Source organism: Camelus ferus, chromosome 3 (genome assembly GCF_009834535.1).
Source record: "Camelus ferus isolate YT-003-E chromosome 3, BCGSAC_Cfer_1.0, whole genome shotgun sequence".
In the NCBI taxonomy this organism is placed as follows: domain Eukaryota; kingdom Metazoa; phylum Chordata; class Mammalia; order Artiodactyla; family Camelidae; genus Camelus; species Camelus ferus.
The window spans coordinates 99976927-99998130 of NC_045698.1; the positions used below are offsets into that span (position 1 = coordinate 99976927).

General features: G+C 46.7%; 1 protein-coding gene across 6 annotated transcripts in view; it reads left to right on the forward strand.

Annotated features, from left to right (window-relative positions):
• Positions 1-21204, forward strand: part of ARHGAP26 (Rho GTPase activating protein 26) — a 414886-nt gene that overhangs the window by 64992 nt on the left and 328690 nt on the right. Inside the window, exon 1 of one of the 6 annotated variants that reach the window (XM_032476998.1) lies at positions 10361-10529. The exons of the other annotated variants lie outside the window; for them this stretch is intronic. The gene's annotated coding sequence lies outside the window, so the exon portion shown is untranslated. Of the gene's footprint in view, positions 1-10360; positions 10530-21204 lie in introns of those variants that run through there. 6 annotated transcript variants of the gene reach the window in all.

Genomic DNA, 21204 nt, shown 5'->3' on the forward strand with positions numbered 1-21204 from the left:
TTGTCCCTAGGTTGCATAGAAGGGTGAAGATGGGAAGACAACTTAAGGGTCCCCCCAACTTTAGTCTTCCCACAGAGTAGTTTGAAGATGTTTGAAACTGAACATATGTAAATGAGACTTTATAGCTCATTTTTTTTCTTACCTCTTTCCCAATTTATAACAACTTTGGGTCAGATTCCATATTAGACATCTCATATACATGATTCCATGTCTTCTTTAAAACAGATCTGTGATGGTGGTGTTATTGTGCCCATTTTACAGATGTGGACCCTGGAGGAAGATGCTGTAACTTGCCCCAGGTCAGATAGGAAGTATCCCATGTGGGCCAGGGTCACAGCTCAGGGTTTTCAGATTTCAAGTCCTGTGCTTTTTCCTGGGTGACTTACCTCCATGCTGCCTGTCCTTCAAACACCCTTTAAATCTCGTACAGAACAAATGTGGAAAACAAAGCAGGGTTTGTATAAAACCCTTTCTCTGGAACTTGCTGTCTCCGGGGTTGTTTCTCCTCTGAGCTTTCTGTTTTCCCTCGGAGTCCCTGAGATGAAGTAATGAGGTTTGGAGGCGAGAAGCCTGGGATTAGGTTCCCTTTAAGTTACTGGGCAAGAGAAAACAAAGGAGTGGCCGTCATGAGAAACTTTCCCATTGTATCTCCAGCACGGCGGCGGAGACTCTGCCGGAAAGTTCTGTTCTTCCCGTGAGAGGGATTAAGAAAGGGAGGAACGATTTTGGTGAAGTTCTGTTTTTTCACCCTCTCCTGCTCACCAGACTCAGTGCTTTGTGTTCACTTCTCTGCTTTCCTCATCTCCCATCTCTCCTGCAGGTGCTCCTCCTGAAGACATCATTCTGACGTGGTATCTTGTTCTTTAAGCTTCATTTGAGCTTCCTTTTTGGAATGATAAGAAGACCCACTTTTGCAGCTGTGGTCCGCAGCTGGCTCACTTATCTCCCCCTTTGCCCTGTTCTTGTCCTTTGGTTCTTGGCACAGCTGAGGAGCTTCATTACCTCTGATTCTCAATTGAACAACAACAAAAGAAAGAAAGAAATGCAAAGGCAGTGAATTTTGTAGTGAGACGGTCAAAGGCATAGCAGTATAAGAGCACAGGTGTCGGCTCAGGTAAACCTGGAATAGAGTCAAGGCTCTGCCACTTACTGGCTGTGACGCCTCGGGCAGTTATTGAATTTCCCACGGTTGGCTGTGAACATTAGGAATAATTCAGTGCATAAAGTATCCTGGACCGTGGTCTTGCACATAGTGGGGGCTTAGTAAATGAGAGCTCTTAGTTTATTTGCTACAGATGCAGAAAACAATGGGGTCTGAGGGACTTGGGTCTAGTAGTCATGTTGCAGGATGATTTTTGACAAGCAGGCACCTTTGGGATCATCTTGTCTGAAGCCATCATTTTACTGAGACCTGGAGAAGTTAAGGGATTATGTCACAGCTGTAGAACTAGTTAGGGACAACGCTGAGACTGGAAGCCAGAACTGCTGCCTCTGAGCTTATGATCTTTCTATGGCATCATGACTGACTCAGGCCAGATATTTACACCAGCATCTCTAGGGCAGGGTTTGTTGCAATCACCTGGGGAAGGCGGGGGTGGTAACAAAACAACTTCCTGGACTCCATCCTGGACTATTAAGTGAAAAATCTCTGGAGGTGTAGCAGGGAATCTTTGTTTTAACAGACACCTCTGATGATTCTTACACACTTTATGAGTTTACAGTTAGATGAGTTGACTATAAATTTGAGCCTCATGGCTCTTGTGCTATAGTAAGAGTTTATATATACAGAGTTATCCTGAAACATTAGGGCCTCAGTCATCTAATTAGTAATAATGATGCTTTTGGAGTACCCAGTGTGGCCCGGGTATGGTCTGAGCACCTTCAGGCACTTAGAATAGTGTCTGGCGTGTAGTAAGCATTTTATAAGTGTTAGCTACACTAACCTCATGTGATTCTCACAGCACCCCTTCGAGGCTTATTATTGTCTCCATTAGAGGTGCAGTTAGCTGATGTACAGAGAAGTCAAATAACTTGCCTAAGGCCACGCAGCTAGGAAGTGGTAGAACTGGTATTTGAACTCGTGTATCTGATTCCATGTGGGATAGTGGACACATGCCTGTGAAATGTTCTCAATAAATATTGACATTTAAAGAATTTTTTTTTTCCTCCTTAAAAGACTATCCCTCCAAATTTGGTTGATTCAAGTCTGCCAAAACAGATTTAAGAGAGATCTCACACAGGTGAGCAATCTCTGTTCTGGTTTACTCAAAACAAAAACGTTCTGGAATGAGGCTTTCCTGAGAGTGAACAAATCAGGCAACAGACTTGTTGAAAAGGGAACTGTTCTCATTTTTCAGTCTCTGTTCGTGCAATGGAGATGGATGGCGAAGGGGGAAGTCTCAGCTGCCCAAAAACCCACAGCCAGCTTCTTAAAGTCCAGAGGGCTCAAGGACCTCAGAACTTGCAGAAGCTTTGTGTGCTGTGCAGTTTTGTATTTTTTTCTGCTTCTTATTTCTTGACATTCCTCAACCTAGAAATTTTGGGGTTTTATATACTAAGCCCCCCAGCTGCACATGAACTAAAGTTACCCCCCATCCCCATTCTTCATAAGACGTGGTGGTGAGAACTACAAATGAGGAATTATTCCTGATTTTATATGTTGTTCCAGCTTCTGTGATGGAAAGACAAACTACCTCAGATTCGGTGGTTTTAAAACAACAGGGTTTATTTTACTCACGGATCTGCAGTGTGGCCAGGGCTCATCAAGGATAGCTTGTCTTGGCTCTACCCAGCATCGGCCGGGGTGCCTTGAGGGCTGGGGCTGGAATCTTCTGACTCCTTGGCCCATTCACATGTCTGGCTTCTGGGCTGTTCCATCTCTTTATGTGAGCTCTCCTTATGGTCTCTCCAGCATGGTGGCTTCACCTCCATAAGGTGGCTCCAAAGCCATGTGTGGAGGGCAGGAGGGGAGTGCACACCAGGCACATGCCATCTTGGCTCATGATGTTGCCTCTGAAGTCGTGCAGGGTCACTCCTGCCATGTTCTGTTGGTTGAGGCCTTGCAGTGGTCCCTTGGTTCAGGGCTTGGGGGAGGGGGGACACAGGCCCCACCGCTTCATAGAGGAGCGTCTGTGTCTCATTCATTGTAAGGATAACATGTGGGATGGGCTGTGTTGGTGTGGCCATCTTTGGAAAACCTGATCTGCCACATATGTGTTGACTCTGCTCTTGCTTAATAGGCTCATTCAGGATCTGAGTAGCTGACTGAGTTCCTTTATCATCATGGTTAGTGTGTTTTATAAATTTGCAGATTTTAAAGAGGCTTAGCTCAAACAGTTTTTGGGTGGAACCCGAACCGAGTTTACTCAGAGCCATGTGAATATACATGATGGGGAGTGGCCGGCGAAGCCTTACCTCATGATGGAGGAATAGTTCATAGAGTATTTCTGTCTTTGAGGAGGGAACTGACCTTAGTCTTTGTTCAGAAGCCTAGGCAACCTCACAAAGCACATAGTTCTTTTGACAATTGTTTAATGGGGCCTAAAACGTTCTACAGGCTTGTGAACAAGACAGACAAGGTTGTAGTCTTATGAAATTTAGACTCACGTGGAAAAGGCAGACAGTAGACAAGTGAATGGTTAGAAATTCCGGAGAGTTATAAGGTTCCTAGCTGAACAGATGGGAGAGCCTGGGGTGGGCAGGAGTTGCATTGACGTTACTGGAGCCTAGTGAGTTGGCCAGTGGAGTCATCAGAAAAGGTACCTGCAGAGTTTCACGTAGCTCTCTTCTCGGGCTCCCCGAATACACACAACGTTCGTAAGCTGAGAGAAAATCGTCAAGGAATGGCTAGGGTAAGCATGGACTTGTTCACAAGATCCTGGAATGGTGGTTGGATTAGCCAGCCCTTTAATGTCTATCCTGCCAGTTTTCCTTTCCTTCCGTTCCCCCTGCAAAAAAAGGTTCAATGAAAGTAATTTTAGGAACGTAAAAAGAAATGTTACTTTCACACGGTAGATAGTAAACACATTTAATTCATTTATTTTCCCTGAGACTGAAAGTGTGAAAAGTCGTAAGAATAGCTTTGATAAATTTCTGAAAACTGGATCTGTAACAGGGTATTGAGGGAAGTTAGTAATATGAGGTTATGTCTCTTACCACGTAAGGATCTTCAAGGAACCGTGTGTGATTTTCCTCTCCCCTGTCTTACCCCATCCATACAATAAATGTTAATTGTGTGCCTCTGTGTCATTCTCTGGGGACTGAGGATAAAACAGTCATCAGGGTCCCTATGTTCTTGGAGGCAAACAAAAAGAAAGCAACAAGGCAAAGTAAGTGTAAGTCATAAAAATATCCAGGAAAGAGACAACTTCTGATTGACAGAGGGGGTCTGACTTTAGGTGAGGTGTCAAAGACAGGCTCTGAGGAGGTGGTCAGTGGTGTCAGTTGTTGTGGTGCTAAGCCAGTTGTCTAGGCTTGAAGATGTATTGGGCCAAATCCAGGACGTCATTGGTGTCTTGCTTATTCTGTAATTGAGGACAGATTGGATGAGAGCTGGAGGATGCTGTGGTTCCTGCAGTGTATTGAGTCCTTGAAGCTTAATAAGAACCCTTTGTCCTGGCCTGAGTGGTCCAGGGTGACTCTTCAGTGACACCGAGTGAGGGCACCTCTGCAGAACTTCTCTCCCTCGGAGCCCAGGTCTGATGGAAACTGTGGATTTCTTGGCTCTGCTTGAAGCTTGTTGCATGAGTGCTAGGGAGCAAGAGTTGTCCAAAGCCTGACTTCATCTTGGCTTCCTACTTTTGGTTTCCTAGTTTTTTTGCTGGAGAGTAGTTGCTAAGTGACAGATCCCTCTGGCTGCAGCAAAGGAGATGGCCAACTGAAGAGGGTGTGAATCTTTTTGAGGGATGACTTCTAGGAACAAAAATCCAGAGAGAGAGAGAGAGAGAGAGAGAGTTTCATTTCCAGAGGGAGGTTCTGTTGTAGAATTTCCCACGTTCATCATGTCTACCTCTTCCCACCTCTCTTGTGACCTCTGCTTTCGGTTTTGGGGCTCCTAGACTTTTGCTGGCTTGGTCAGAGCCATGCAAACCTCAAGCCTGGTGGTAATTACTGGGGCGAGGTGACCTGGTGTGTGAGAGTGCACTTCCCCTGGTAGAACGTTGTAGAACTCTTCAAGGGGGAGAGGGCCTTTAAATGGGAACATTTGGTTCCTATTAGTTTGATTTGTGTTAGTGGGTTGGTTCCAAAGTCATGACTCGCTCTGGGAAATCTAATGGAGAACACTTGGAGGGTGTTATGTGTTGGCTCTTCTTTTCAAGCAGTATTTCCTCTGCCTGTGTCTTTGGTCACCTTCCCTTATTCTAGAGAGAGTCCACCAACTTTTCCGGAATTTTGTTGCATTTGGAGAAGATATGTTTTCTCAAAATTGTTCTTGAGAAGAGAGGGGTGTGGAATGTTCTGGGTATGTTGGTCTGTGGGACAGAAGGTTTGTGGTTGCATTTCCCTTTCCCTTACCTGTTACTATCCTCACCTCACACATACTTTGTGTCATTTACGCCCCTGTCTTGTGTGCTTCTGAGCATAGCTGATACTCAGCTTCAAGGAATTTATCTTGGCGTAAAAAGTATTTTGGTTTAGGATAGAGTGGAATAAGTTAGTTCCTCAGTCTCTGGAAGGACTAGGAGAAAAAGACGTCTAGAGACCCCATGGGTGGAACCCAGTATTTTGTCTGAAAACATGTAGTAGTAAGAGCAGGCGAAATAGAAATCTGTCTTTGTCACCTACCAGCCCTGTGACCTTGGACAGGCTATTCACCTTTCCAAGGCTGATTTCCCATCTGTACAATGGGAATGGCAATTCCCTCAAAATTTCGTTTTGAGGATTAGATGAGATAGTATATGTAAAGGACTTAGCACATAGAATGACTATCTAATAACTAAATGGCAGCTGTTATTGTTAATAGTTGTTTTATGTGTGGAGACTTCGTTGATGGTGCTAGAGATAGAATATGAGGAGTGGGTTCAACTCATGACAATTACGTTCCTTGAAGAATCGCATCCATTAGATGCGTTTCAGGTGGAGATGTAGGAGTTTTGCGTCAAAGGTCTCCTAAACTTTTGTTCTCCCAAAAGTTTTTCTCCCAAACCCTTGTCTGCCAAAATCCTGGCTTTTTCATCAGTTGGCATATCCTCCTCAGAGGTGGACCTGCCCCACCTTTGATAACTTGTTACACTTATTTTCTCGTTTTCTTCTCTGCATCTAGAGAAGCTTGCTAGGAATATTCCCTACCTCTGTAATCACCCTAGAGGATTCCAGGACCTTTCTGCACCTCGGATGATGTCGGAGAGTTGGCTCTGGGACCCAGGCTTGCTCCCAAGTCTTGCTGGCTGCCACTGCTGGCTTCCCCAGCAGGCAGCTGGAGGGGAGAGTGTGATCACTCCTGGGAGCCAAAGTGAGGCCCTTCTCACCAGCGTTTGAGTGAGTTCTGGGAAGCAGGGAGATGGCTCATTGAAGCACACAGTGTGGGGTTCATTCACGTAAAGAGGGCACCTTTCACCCTTGGGATGTGCAGTTTCACCAAATTTTAATAATTACAATGATGCCTACCATTCATGAATGCTTACTACATGCCAAATGTGCATGGAATAGTCATTTATAACCCTCCTTTTTCCAGTAAGGAAATTGAGGCTTTTGGTACTGATAGAACACGCCCAGCTTTCTGTCTACTTCTTACGACCTCTTGTTTTCTTTCCTGGTGTGTAGAAAATTTCTCAGTATCAGTGTGTGAAGACATAGGCAGGATGGGTGTAGTGGAAAGAGTGTTGAACTGTAAGTCAGATTCTAACCCCCCCTTCCCTTCCGCCCTTCCTCCCACCCTTCCTTTTAGTTTATAAGATCTGGGGCTTGGCCTGGAGAAAGTGACGCTGTGATGTGGTGACTAGGCTCCTGAACTTTGGCCTCAGACACTCGCCTGGCTCTGCTGTTTGTTAATCCAGGGGCCTTGGGAAGGGATGTCCTCCTCTGAGCCTCACTTCCCTTACCTAGGGATGGTAACTGTCCCCTTCCTCTGTCGTGGGAACCAAGTGACATAACACATGGTTAAGTACCTGGTGAGTATCATTACATGTGAGCTAAAAATTAGAGATCGCAGTGGGGAGGGTACAGCTCAGTGGTATAGCACATGCCTAGCATTCGTGAGGTCCTGGGTTCAATCCCCAGTACTTCCATTAAAGAAAATAAAACCTAATTCCCCCCCCCCCAAAAAAAACCCCACCAAAATTAAAAAAAAAATTAGAGATCATTTTATGTTATTCTCTCTTTCTCAGACATTCTTGTTTTCCCTTAATGAGTTGGTGGTTTTAAAGCTCTGTTTTCTGAGGGGAGTGTCACAGACTTTGTGGGGAGTCTGGCAGGTGCTCTGGACACCCTTCCCAAGAAAGTGCATGTTCACCCCAAATCATATTCGGTTTCAGAGGGCTCAGGACCTTCTAAAGCTCCTTGTCTGTGAACTCCAGAAGGAAACCCTCTCGGACGATTGTGGCCTCCTCTCCGAGGGACCTTTCCCTACCTTCCCTCTGACCCCTGGACCTTCACTGAGGCCGGCGTGCAGAGGAGCCCTCCCTGAGGACTAGTGGGTGGGCTTTCTTTTCCTCCTCGGCCCAAGTGCTCACAAGCAGCCTCCTGCTTTCACGGCCCTGGCGTTGCTGCCCAGGACACACGGCAGGAATGTCCTTTAGGAGTGAGCCGCCTGGGGAGCAGGGAAAGTCGGTCCTTGTCTTCCTGGCTGGGTTATTGCAGGGATGAGAGAGGGATGAAGAGGGAGGGAGACTCTGGGATCCTGGGTATTGACGGCCTGCTCTGTGCCAGGAACTGTTCCTAGGTGCTTCGCAGTCCTGATTTCCAGCCCGAACAAGAACCCCACCAGGTGGATGCTGCTCTCACTCCCGCTTTACAGATGAGGAGACTGAGGCTGAGAGGCGTTAACTGAGAAGGGCACGCAGCAGAGGTGGGAGTCGGGTCTGCTCTGTCCTGGTGATGGAGCGCCTCTGTGCTGTACTGTTTCCTGAGACAGAGTCATCTTCCAGGGTAAAGGGCAGCTTCGCGCCCTTCGCTGTTGCCAGAGGAAATGCTCTTCCTCCTGGGGGCTAGACATCCGCGCATGCCGGCTTTGTTATGTGCTCTCCGTGGCCTCCGTAGTGCTGAGCTGCACATGTGTATTTTTAGAAAAGGAAGAGACTTCTGTGTCTACTGTTTACGTATAGAGACATATCAGTTTCTGAATACTAAAACCAGCTCAATCAGCCGAGTGTCAGCCCTGGTTGATGTGCAAATGCTGGTGGCTGGGCTCTGGGCCGGCCGATATTTGCTGTGATGGCTTGAGGGACAGGACTGACCCTCGGGTCTCTTTTCTTGATAGGCTGATCGCTGAGTTCCCACAAGGATCTGTTTCTGCTTTCCCCTGAGTCTGGGCTTGCCACAAGCACAGCTCTTGGCTTGTCAGCAGCTGGTTAGGTGCTGTCCTTTTCTTCCGTTTCCCTGTTAGCATTTTTCCCCTTTATATCTCCCCACTCACTGGCCTTCCCCACCTCCCCCCATAAGATCAACTTGATTTTGAGTTCTTGTTGTCAAAGAGGTGTAATTCATGTGCCACACTGAAATTGGCCCCCTAATCTATATATAGAGCCATGCACTGGGTTGCTTGGGGTTCTCAGGGCCAAGCTGCCACTCCTGGAAGCAAAGGCAGTGTACTGCAATGTTGGGGTGCCTCTGTGCCCCCAGTGTCTGCCCACATTTATAGCCGGCACACACCAAATGCTCTGTATGTGCCAGGCGGTGGCTCCGTGGGTTATCTGTCCATTCATCCCATCAGCACTCTGAGGGTAGTTCTGGGACCATCTGAATTTTCCAGATGGGAAGACTGAGGCTTGGATGGGGCTGTGACCTGCCCAAGGTCATGGGCTAGGGTCGTGCCGGCGCTCAGATGGGAGCCGAGGTGAGAGTGCCAGGCAAGGATGAGTCAGCTCGGAGCAGAAGGAGGGTGGGGTGTGCCACCTGGAGGTCCATCTTACTGTTCCCAGGAGGCTGTCCTTTGGTGTGGCACAGGTGAGCTGGCATTTCAGGTCCTCCTGAGGATTGGTCTCATTGACCTTCTCGGCTCTGACAAAGAGGATTTGGATGGGATTTCCCTCCAGTGGGGATTTTGACTTAGTGAGGGAGGCCTCAGAACTGGGGCTGCTGCTTCTGGGAGGCGCTGGGTCATTCCTGCTGCCCCGCCGCTGTGACCTCCCCCACCGTCCCCTTTATATCCACACTGAACGCTGTGTCGGAAAGACACTGGGGAGAAGAGGCTACATTTTGTGCTGTCCTGTGAGGACCTATATATAGATGTTCAGTAGCCACTTGTAGGACCTTCCCTCTCTTATTTGGTAGTTTAGCTGATACCCTTCATTCTTTTCATTTCTTTCATTAGTATGATTAAAGCATACACATGTGTCAGTAGCTCCCCCTTAAAGGAAGCTACCTCTCTGGGGACAGAAAGACCCAGAACCAGCCAGTGTGCTAAGGACTTCCCCTGTATTATCTCAGCACAGCCCTGTGAGGTCGGTAGGAAACAGAAGGCAAGAGGGGCAGCAGAGCCTAGTGACTCAGAGAGGGCCTGGGTGTAGGACTGCAGGACGAGAACCTCTGCTGTGCTGCCTGGGCAAATCACTCAGCCTTTCTGATCTTCTGTTTTCTCGTCTGTGAAAGAAGGATGACAGTGCCTGCCTCATAGGATTTTGAGGATCTAGTGAGACAGTGGTTGTAAATTTCACAGTATTTCTCTGGTTCACTGTAAGAACTCACTAAAAGGTGGCTATTTCTTCTTTTATTATATTAGGTATTCTTATCTCCTTGTTTTAAAGATGCAGAAACTAAGCCTTAGGGAGGCTGTCCCAGCCCAGGTCACACTGAACACAGCAGTATACAGTATATAGCAATATGTATTGTAATATACACTAATGTATTAGCTGCCATTAAATGCACAGAGTGCCACAGAGAGGTTCAAGGGAGGGCAGTGGGACTTGCTTTGTGTGGATGGAGGGAGATGCTGCAGGCAGGCTGGCGTGGCATCGGGCAGGACGTTGTGGAGGTGATGCACTGGAAGGATTGGTCTATCTGGACAATGGGAGACGGGGAAGCTACACGTTGCTGGTGGAGGCACCAGCAAGGGCAGGTGCTCGGGAACCCTGGGAACCCTCTGATTCAGAGCAGAAGCAGGGCTGTGTCAGCCCTAGGAGGGTGGGGCCTGGGCTGGGTTTGTTCTGACCTAGAATAGTGCCTGCACCTGGGAGAGGCTCTGTACAGAGTTGTTCAGTCCAGCTGAATGGCAGCATCTGGAGAGGGTAAAGCTTCAGTTAGTAAAGAGGAGTGACTTGGGAGACAGGAATTTTGAACCTCAGTTGGAGAAGTTGATTTCTGCCCATGGTGCGACCTGGGATTGTTTTTTCCTGCTGTAAAACGCCAGCCCTCTCAGCCACCGTACCTAAACTGTAAGTCACTCTGGACACTAGTTTTTGTTTTACCTGGACTGTACATAGATACTCCCTAAGCTGTTGGTCAGCATTTTGATGGTAATAGGAGATTGTAGCACTGGGTGGTCACCTGTCTCCCTAGGGTCATTTAAATTTGAGACCATAGAACCTTGAGCCAAGGTTTACTTGTTTGAAGTAAATGTCATGGGTGGTCCTGTGGTTTTCCCAATCATGTTTCCCTTCTTTACTCTCTTCCTGTTTTTCCTTCTTTTCCATGGTCAAGTTCTCACCATAGGTGGTTCTCAAGACTTAGCTCATCAGCCAAGGCAGATGCTCCTCCCTTCATGTAATGTAGGTGTTAGACACAGGTCATGTTCAAATCTCTGTTGGTGTGGATGCTGCCAAGGTGAGTCCCTTATGAAAGAATCCTGCCTACAATGAGTCCTTTGCTAAGCAAAGAATGACTTTAGTTTTGAGCATCTTTGCCCTGACATCTGGTCCTTTGTGAGGTTTTCACCTTGGGTTTTCCTAGAGCAGGCTCCAAGACAGGGATCTGCCCCGTAACTTTATGTGGTCCAGCCATGACTTGCGGGAATTAACCAACGTATTTCTGATCCATGGGCCAGCAGTCCTTCCTTTCCTCCTGTTTGGTTTCTTGGTGTTATTAAGAAACAACTGTCAGAGGATAAATATTGGTGTGTTATAGGTCCCAGGAGCAATTAGTTATCTTTGCACTAAATTGGTTTTAAACTGGAGGTAATGATCCAGACTCATCCTTTACTAATAGTCCTCGCCGTGCCATTTATTGGTCCCATGCCGATTCCATCCCCAACTCCAACTTGATCTACAAAAAATGATTTATCACCGTCTTCTCTGAGCCACAAACAGCATTTTAAAATGGGGTAAAGGATGGGAATGAAGGTCTGCAGTTTTGAAAAGTGTTACAAAAGATCGAAACCTTTAAGAAGGCAGGAGCTTTCATCTTTGCTGAAGCAATTCAAGCAGATTTTCATGGTGCGGTAGGTGTGGGCTCTCTCCTCTCTCTAGTTTCCTCACCCTTCAGCAAGTCTGGTTCCCGTACAGAACAACAACAGCAACAACCAAAAAAACCACACGGCTTCAGAGTAGGTGCAGCCGCACCTTTTGTCTCTCCCCTCCCCAAACACTCACATTTGTGTCTGCTTGTCTTCCAAAAAGGTGAATGGCGCTCTGGAAAGTGTTCATTTTCAAGTATTCCCCACCACGTGCTTCTGAATATCACATGCTCTGTGGTTGAAGACATGGTTAATCAGTGACACAGTCAATCAGTGGCGAGAATAGCCACCCTCCTCTCCAGGGAAAACCTGCTGATGCTTTTAAACCTCGCCCTCTTGGTTACAGTAGTAGTCCAGCCTCTCTGGATGCTCGCTCTGTTACTTTAGTGCCCAGAGCACCCCTGTTCCCCTGGGGCATCATCAGACTCTCCTCCTTTCCCAGTGGCATGTTTTCCTCTTTGTCAGCAAACATGCTGAAGTCTTTACTATCTTTAAAATAAGGGGGTGGGGAAGGCAATCCCAACAGAACTTCCCTTTGTACTTTTCCTGATTTTGTGCCATTCTGTGCTGCTGCTGCTTTCATAGCTAGACTGCTTGAGAGTATTCTGTGTTTACTGCCTCTACTCCTTCACCACCCAAAGCCCTGAAATCCAGCTTCTGCCCACAGTTCTCTTTGAGCCTGTAGTCACAAAGGTCCGCGGGACCCCCCAGGTGATGAAGCCAGCGATGACTCGTAGCGTTCTTCTTTCTCCAGGCTCTCCTTTGCTTTCATTGACATGTGCTCTCCAGGCTTCCATTATTCCTTCTGAGCATCCCTTCCTAGCTCACTGTTTTTGTCCCACGGGTCTCCTGGGGTTCCTGGCCGCCTTTGCCTCCTAGACCAGAGGGCCAGACTCTTTCTGTCGCTCGTCTCTCAAGTTCCTGGCTTCAGCCGTCATCACTGGACATGATTCCCAGACGTCTCTCCAGCAGCCCTGGCTCCTCTCCTGATCTCCATCATCCTGAGGTCCAGAGAGGCCAGGAGATCTGCCTGACTCATGTATATTTCTAAAGTCCATTCTACATAGGCAGATGCCCCCTCCCCGACCTTGGAACCATCTTATGGTTCACTTTGGCTAGAAAGCTAGAAAAGGAATTGTACTCTAGCAATAGTTTGGATTTTCTGGTTGACCTCCTTCCAGAGCTTGATGGAGTTAGGAGGGGGAAATTCTTTTCTTTTTTATGTGACTTAATTAGCATACGGAAAACCGCACGTTAGATTGTGCAATTTGGTAAATTCTGGCATCTGTATACACCTGTGAAGCCATCACGACTGTATTATGAGAATTCTTAATGCCTGTCTCAGAAGTCTTTTATTTCTTCGTGACTGACAAGCCGCTTCCTGCTCTGCCTTGCATGTGGTTTACTACCTCATGGGGAGAGAGGGTCTGCTTTCGTCCTCTTCGTGTCATTCCTTTCCTGCTGCCATCTGCATTTTCAGCATTCTTGCCACCAAAGTTTAGAGGATTGTAGTGTGTGCTTGTGTCTTTGTTGAGTGTCTGTCCACACAAGGTTGCAGATTAGGGGAGCACAGAACTGTGAACAGTGTGTTATTTTCATTGTGGCCATCAGTCCCCGGCACATAGGAGGCGCTCAGTGGAGAGGTAAAGGGTGAATGAATGAACTATTGCCAGAGTAGATATATGGTGCTGTTGGGCCTGAATTGGGAGCAAAGGAAAGTGAGCTGTTTACAGAGACTCAAAGTTATTCTTATCTTCAGTGGAGGGAAATCAAAGGGACGGAAGGCCTCCTAAGGTCTGGATGACTTTAACTTCATTACTGACGTGAGACCAAGGAGAGCCTGGAAAGGCAGGGAATCTAACCTGACAGAAGCCAGACCCAAATATGAGGTGCACGGGGACCTCTTCTGTCGTTTTGAGACCCAGCTGTTCTGTGCGAGGGTGAACGTTTATGTTAGGGCTCTGTTAGTTTGTTTGTTTTTATTGCAAACTGTTTTCCTACTACAGGTTGCCATGGAAGGGGGCTTTAACGGGGTGTGCTTTCAGAAGGACCCCCAGATGCCCTTTTTTCTCTCCAGCTTGTGGTGTATCCTCCCCCACCTCCCCACCATAAGTGACAATGAATTTTTCGGAGTCAGCTCTGATTCTCCGAGCAGTCTCTCCAAGGCGCTTAAAGTAAGAATTAAACAAATAATAATTAAAAATGACACAACTACGTAAACGGTTTGTGGTGTGCATTTTGGCAAGAGTCAACATTTTAGAGCAGTAAATACTCACCATGATGGGGAAGAACGAGCAAAACAGGCTTTTGAAACCCCTATTACAGACAGAAAGGGGAGGGGTGGGAAGCAAGAGAGCATATTTGTGCTGGTGAAGCTGATTTTCTACCAAATGTTTACAGAAGAGGTGGATACCAGGTTCATTTGGAATTACTATTTCTTTCAGATGCTAGGAGGCAGCTGGTTGGTTTGGGAGGAAATGAGGTGGTCCCAGAGGTCCCACTTAAGAAGGCTCTGGAAGTTCTTGCACTTTTCAGTTGTATTTTGTGCAGGTTTCATGCCAGGTGCTTTGCTCCCTAGATGTCATCCACCTTTCCATCTGCCCATTATTATTGACTGTCTGATATGTATCAGGCTGTACCCACACACTTCTGTCCATCCATCCGTGTGTCTACCTATCTGGTTCCTGACTGCCTGTCATGTACCAGGCAACTCTCCGCCCCTCCTTCCATCCACCTGCCCGTTCTCAACCTATTCATCCTCCAGCCGTCAAGAATTGTTGATTGCCTCTTATGTTCCAGGCACTGTTCTAGGCCCTAGGAACCCAGTGTGGGAAATAATTTAGCAGAGGAGATAGTCTCGGCTCATGAACAAGATTGTTTTATTATTTCTTAGCTTTGATGTGAGGTTACTAATGACTTACTGACACCCCATCACCACCATTTGAAATGGTAGGAAGACACAGGCTGTGTCTGCTTTTTGCTTTCCTTTGTCTCTCCAGACTAGTGTATCAGGCGCCTAAGTGCTCAATACATAGTTTTTTGAATGAATAGCAGAATAAATGAGTGATCTCTATAGTGTGGGACACGCTGTAACAGGAGTATGATCCTTGCTGTGAGAAGTCACACAGAAGACAGAATTACTAACAGGGACCCGGTTTCTGGGCCAAGTAAGGGAGAGCGAGGGATGTCTGAGCGTGCCGATGGGTTTGCTCTTGGAGTGTTTGCTCACACGCTCTCTGATACTTCTGGGCCGCTCCCCTGCAGCGAGCCGTGGCGGGCAGCCGTCTGTGATTGAGTGTGGGGCCTCTGAGAACTGCCCACACTGAGCCAGTGTGGAAGGTGCTGGAGGGAGGAATCCAGGTGCCACGTGGGGTCAGCCTGGGCCGGTGCCGGGTGGTGAGGCGGAGTGTGCGAAGGTGTCCCGGGAAGGAGTCTAGTGCCGGTAATGTCGGGCGGGGTGGAAGAGGGCCTGGGGGGGCACTGATCTGGGTGGGAAGCCGGGGTCTGAGGAGCAAGCATCCCTGTCTTTGCTGTGACAGAACCCCTAGATTTTTGGTCACGATTAAAGGTTTAGGCTTCCTAAGAAAGGAGGAGTATTCGCTTCTGGTGGCTGCTGTGACAAATCACCACAAAGTGGGTGGCCTAAAACAACAGAAATTTATTCTCTCAGGATTCTGGAGGCTGGAAATCTGAAAGCAGGGTGTCGACAGGGCTCTGCTCCCTCTGAAGGCTCCAAGGAAGGATCTTTCCTTGCCTCTTCCTAGCGTCCGTGGCTCCTGGCCAACCTTGGGGCTCCTTGGCTTCTAGCTGCATCACTCCAATCTTAGCTCCTCCTTCCCGGTGTGAGTGTGTGTGTGTGTGTGTGTGTGTGTGTGCGCATGCGTGCGTGTGTGCGCATGTGCGTGCGTATGTGTGTGTCTGTCCTTTCCTCTGCTTATCAGGACACCAGTCCTTGGATTTAAGCCCCGTTCTAATCCATTATGGCCTTACCTAAGCTTCTGCAAAGACCCCATTTCCAAACCAGGTCACGCTCTGAGGTTCCTGGTGGACATGAACTTGGGGGGACATTACTCAGCTCACTACAGAGGGGGATACCGAAGTTGGTGGAGGTGTGCGGGGAGGCTTTCTAATGGTCTTCTCCTTCCTCCAGGCTTCTGGCTTGACAGGAGGCAGCAGACTCGGTGGTGGGGAGCACGAGCCAGCAGTGGCTAGAATTCCAGTCTCTGGTGAGGGCTCCTGGGTACGGGACCCTTCTCAGCCTAAAAGAAGCAGCGAGACTCGTGCAGTCCCTGGCTCACGTTCCCCCTGTCCTTCCCGCAGCGAGGGCACAGCCGTCAGGGTTCCTTACTGGCTGCCCCTGGAGCACCTTGAGAGAAGAGGAAGTGTCCACGAGAATAAAATGGCCAGAATAATTAACGACCCTACCCGACAATGGCCTTGGGTTTTTCCAGTCTCCTTGTCTTCTCTGGGAACAGCTTCCTGCTTCTTCCTTGGAGGCTAGTTGCCAGGGACTTTCCGGGTTTAGGACAGGACGCCGCTTTCCTTTTCTTCCTTGGGTCCCTGCTTTCTCAGGTTCGGCGTCAGTAATTTCTTCCAGTCCCCTGATACTGAAGCAAATGACTCAACAGTGTCTTCCTAGAACAGGGGTTCTTAAACTGTGATTTCCAGATTTGAGTTCCAACCTGGAAATTTGATTTCCACATTTGGTTCCCAAAACTTCTGATTCAGAAAGTCTGGGGCAATCTGGTTCAGGTGACCTTCCAAAGCCAAATCAAGAAACACTGCCCCCCCAAGGTGTGTTCCTCTGTGTGTGCTTTCCCTCAAGGGATACCCGGTGTATTGGAAAGGATGGGTTCTGCATTGACATGATGCTGATTGACACAATTTGTCACCAGATTATGTATTTAAAATTCTGACCTAGATATGCTGTCTAGATACACAAATGCAAGTTCTTCACCTGTCATTTATCTTTATGCAGAGTGATTTAAAAATAGAACTAATGGTACCTTGAAAATGTTGTAGGCGTGCTGTTAGATGAGCAAGAACGTGAGTGGGGAATGTGTGTTTTGTGGCTTCAAGGCTAAGCCTAGGAAATGGGGTTCCAACTGTTTGATTTTGTGAGTGTAATGGAGTGAATGATGGGGTGGCTGGTCTTCATTTCAGTGACTCAGCTTTGCCTTTCTGTAAAAAGAGGGGTTGCAGGGTTTGGCACTCTCCTGACTCGACTCTTAAAAAAAGAGTCATGTGCTTATTCTTGTATTCATTTACTTATTTTAAAATGTTGTTGGGAGCCTCCTATGGACTTGAATTGTGGTAACTGCCATTTTATGAGCAAAACTGACACTGTTTACTGCCTGCCTGACATTTTTAATGTCACCCAGTGGTACACATTATACAGCCACCAAAATCAAAGGAAATTACCTATCGTGTAAAGAGATGGGAAGGGAAGTTCTGGGGAAGCGGGAGAGCTCACCAGTGGGAGTGGATGGGGGATGAGAGGGGGCCACTTCCCTGAGGAAGTGACCCTTCAAGCGGAATCCTAAAGGTGGCAGCACCAAGGTGGAGAGGGTCGGCAGAGTGCTCTGGGCAGAGACCACACCAGGCTTTGGGGCCTGAGGGGTCCCAGCACATAAGAGGATCTGAGCTGGCCAGTGGGTCTGGAGGGCCGAGGGAGGGCGAGGCCGGTGGGGTGTGCCGTTGAGGCAGGTTTTCCCCATCCACTTGGTGGTCCGATTTGTAGTTATTTTGAGATGAAAAGAAGACTTATAACTGGGGAGTGTGTGGAAGGGGCAGTGACAAGATCAGATCTGCCTTTTGAAAAGGTCATCCTGGGCAGCTGAGTGACAAATGGTCTGGAGGGGAGCTGGGAGGGGGGTGGGGAGGCCAGTTAAGGAGTGCAGGTGGGGGACAGTGCTGACCTGGGCTCAGCGATGCTGCGGGGATGGGTCTTCCTCAAGGTACCAGCTGGAGGAAAGGAGAGAGTTGATGCAGGTGGAAAAGCAGTCCCAGGTGTGCCTGTGCCCAGGGCTGGCTGCTCGTCTGTGGGGCCCGTTGTTCATAAAGCCCAGAGAAGTGCTCTTCAAGGTATTAAAATTTAAAGCCTTATTTTTTTATGGTCTCTCTTGTAGTGTTCTTTTATTTGCTATTTAATGCCGTTTAAAAAAAGAACAATTGAAAATTTAAACTATTAGTATGAATTTTACTGTTCATCTTTATATTGTTCAGTGCCAGTTTTAAATGTTAATATGAGATCAGCTGACCTGCATATAGAATCATTGAAATTACACAATTTGTATTATGCAGCTCATATGTGTATTAATTTTGTTCTGACCAGAATGGTGAAAACACTGCACAAAATAACTCAATGTTTTTTTATTGAGATATAATTGACATATGACATTATATTAGTTTCAGTTGTACAATGTAATGATTCAATATTTGTATTTTTTGCCAAATGATCATGACAATAAATCTAGTTAACACCCGTCACCATAAATAGAAATTTTTTTTTTCCCTTGTGCTAAGAACATTTTAAGATCTAGTCTCTCAAAACTTTCAAGTATGCAATGCATTATTTTTAACCATAGTAACCATGCTGTACATTACACCCCCATGACGTTATTTTATACTGGGAAATCTGTACCACCTTTTGACCACCTTCACTCATTTTGCCTATCTGGCACCCCCTGCCTCTGGCAACCACCAATCTATTCTCTGTATCTCTGATCTAGTTTATTATTATTACTTTTTAAGATTCCACATATAAGTGAGATCATACATTATTTGTCTTTCTCTGACCTATTTCACAGAGCATGATGCGCTCAAGGTCCATTCATGTTGCTGCAAATAGCAAGACTTCATTCTTTTTTATGGCTGAATAATACTCCATCATGTATATATATACAGACACACCCCCACCCCTCCCCACATACACACATTTTCTTTTTCTATTTTCCATTAATGGACACTTAAGTTGCCTAGGCTATTGGAAATTATGCTGTATTGAACATGCGGATTCATATATCTTTTTGAAATACAGATCTTCCTTGAATTACGATGGGGTTATGTCCTGAGAAACCCATCATAAGTTGAAAATGTAAATAAAAAATGCATATAAGACGTCTCATCTACCAATTATCATAGCTTAGCCTAAGTCTGCTTTAAACATGCTCAGAACACTTGCATGAGCCTACAGTTGGGCAAAATCATCTGACACAAAGCCTATTTTATAATTGTTGAATATCTCATGTAATTTATTGGATACTGTACTGAAAGTGAAAAACAGAATGGTTAGTGTATCGGTTGTTTGCTCTTGTGATTGTGTGGCTGACTGGGAGCTAAGGTTCTCAGCCACCGCCCAGCCTCACAAGAGAGTATCATATTGCACACCGCTAGCCTGAAACGAGATCACGTTTCAAAATTTGAAGTACAGTTTCCACTGAAAGTGTTTTGCTTTCACACCACTGTTAAATTGAACATTGTAGGTCAGAGACTATCTGTAGTGTTTTTGTTTCCTTCCGATACATATCCAGAAGGGGAATTGCTGGATCATACGGTAGTTCTGTTTTTAATTTTTTGAGGAACCTTCATACTGTTTCCATAGTGGCTGCACCAATTTACATACCAACAGTGCACAAGGGTTCCCTTTTCTCCACATCCTTGCCAACACTTGTCGTTTCCTGTCTTTTCGATAATAGCCATTTTAACAGGTGTGAGATGATATCTTATTGTGGTTTTGATTTGCATTTCCCTGGTGATGAGTGACGTTGAGCTTCTTTTCATGTACCTGTTGGCCATCTGTATGTTTTCCTTGGAAAATTGTCTATTCAGATCCTTTGCCCATTTTTAAATTGGATTGTTTGGGTTTTGGCTGTTGAGCTGTACGCATTCTTTATGTATTTTGAATATTAGCTCCTTGTCAGATGTGTAGTTTGCAGATGTTTTCCCCCGCTCAGTAGGTTGCTGATTCGGTTTGTTGATGGCTTCCTCTGCTGGGCAGAAGCTTTTTTAGTTTGATGTAGTCCCCGCTTGTTTAATTTTACTTTTGTTGCCTGTACTTTTGGTGTCAAATTCAAACGAAATCATTGCCAAGAGTGATGTCAAGGAGTTTACCATTTATGTTTTCTTCGAGAAGTTTATGGTTTCAGGTCTTATATTCAGGTCCTCAATCCATTTTTTTAAACTTATTTTTTGATATGTTTTATTGTTTTACTTATTTTTTAGGGAGGTAATTAGGTTTATTTATTTTTTTAAATTTATTGTTTAATGGAAGTACTGGGGACTGAACCCAGGATCTTGTGCATGCTAAGCATGCACTCTACCACTGAGCTGTACCCTCCCCGCTTCAATCCATTTTGAGTTAATTTCTGTGCATGGTGTTAAGACAGTGGTCCAGTTTCATTCTTTTGCATGTGACTGTCCAGTTTTCCCAATACCTTTTACTGAAGAAGTTGTCCTTTCCCCACTGTATATTCTAAGCTCATCTTTTGTAGATTAACTGACCATACATTGTGAGTTTATTTCTAGGCCCTCTCTTCTGCTCCAGTAATTTGTGTGTCTCTTTTTATGTCAGTACCACACTGTTTTGATGACTATAGCTGGGGAATGCAGTTTGCAATCAGGGAGCATGTATACCTCCAGCTTTGTTCCTCTTCCTCAAGATTGCTTTGGCTATTCGGGGTCTGTTGTGTCTCCATACAGATTTTAGTACTGTTTGTTCTTTTTCTGTGAAAAGTGCCCTCATCAAATTGTTTTTATTTCACTTCCCGATTTTCGCAGATTCTACCAGCACTCTCTCCCCTTGGCTTACTGCTGAGTAAGGAAGGACGGAAAGGAGATGGGACTGTGGGTTGCTCCATCTCTGCCTGTCCCGTGTCGTCATGCTCAGTGTACGTGGTTTACTTACCCAGGGAAACACCATGAGTAAGTCAGGCTGTGACGGGTTCCTCAGTCATTCATGTTCCCTAGGATGCTTTTGCCCTCTTTTTGCATTTGGCAAGTTCTGGTTTGAAAGGAAAGTATGGCCTTCCAGAGCTGTCAGTGTTCCTGACTTAGTTCAAGATGTCACACATTTACCTTGTACTTGCTGTTCGGCTGCCTCAACTCCCACACGTGGTGGGTCCACCAGAGTCCTGTGCTCATGGGGTGTCACAAACCATACGCACACAGGGCCAAAAGGAACCCTGCAGACATGCATGACACCCATGTTGTAGGTCCCTCCTCAGCTCCACCATGCGTGCTCCACCGTCACACCAGATTTCACGTACAAAACTCAAGTTCAAAGATACGAATGAAAGAATTTCAAGATGGTGACAGGAAGGCATTAAGCCAAGCAGGCCCTTGTGAGTGTGGGTCCCTGCACAAGGTTGCACACCTGGAAGCAGCTCAGGTGCTCCTCTCTCAGGGGCCCTGTGGGCCTGTCTCCTGGGTACGTGGGGTCTGTGTCAGGTTTTCTATTTGGCACCTCAGAGAAGATTAACTGGACAGAACCTGTACTGGCAGCCCCAGCCTAGGCCTGGCCAGAGAGTGCTTGGCTCCCCAGGTGTTGAAGGCAGCAGCCACTTGTTTGGGAAGCCTGGTTTCCAGGTGGATTTCTAGGCAGTTGGGCCTTACATCAGCTCCTGGCACCGAGTGGGGTCTGTACACATCAGGTCCATAAA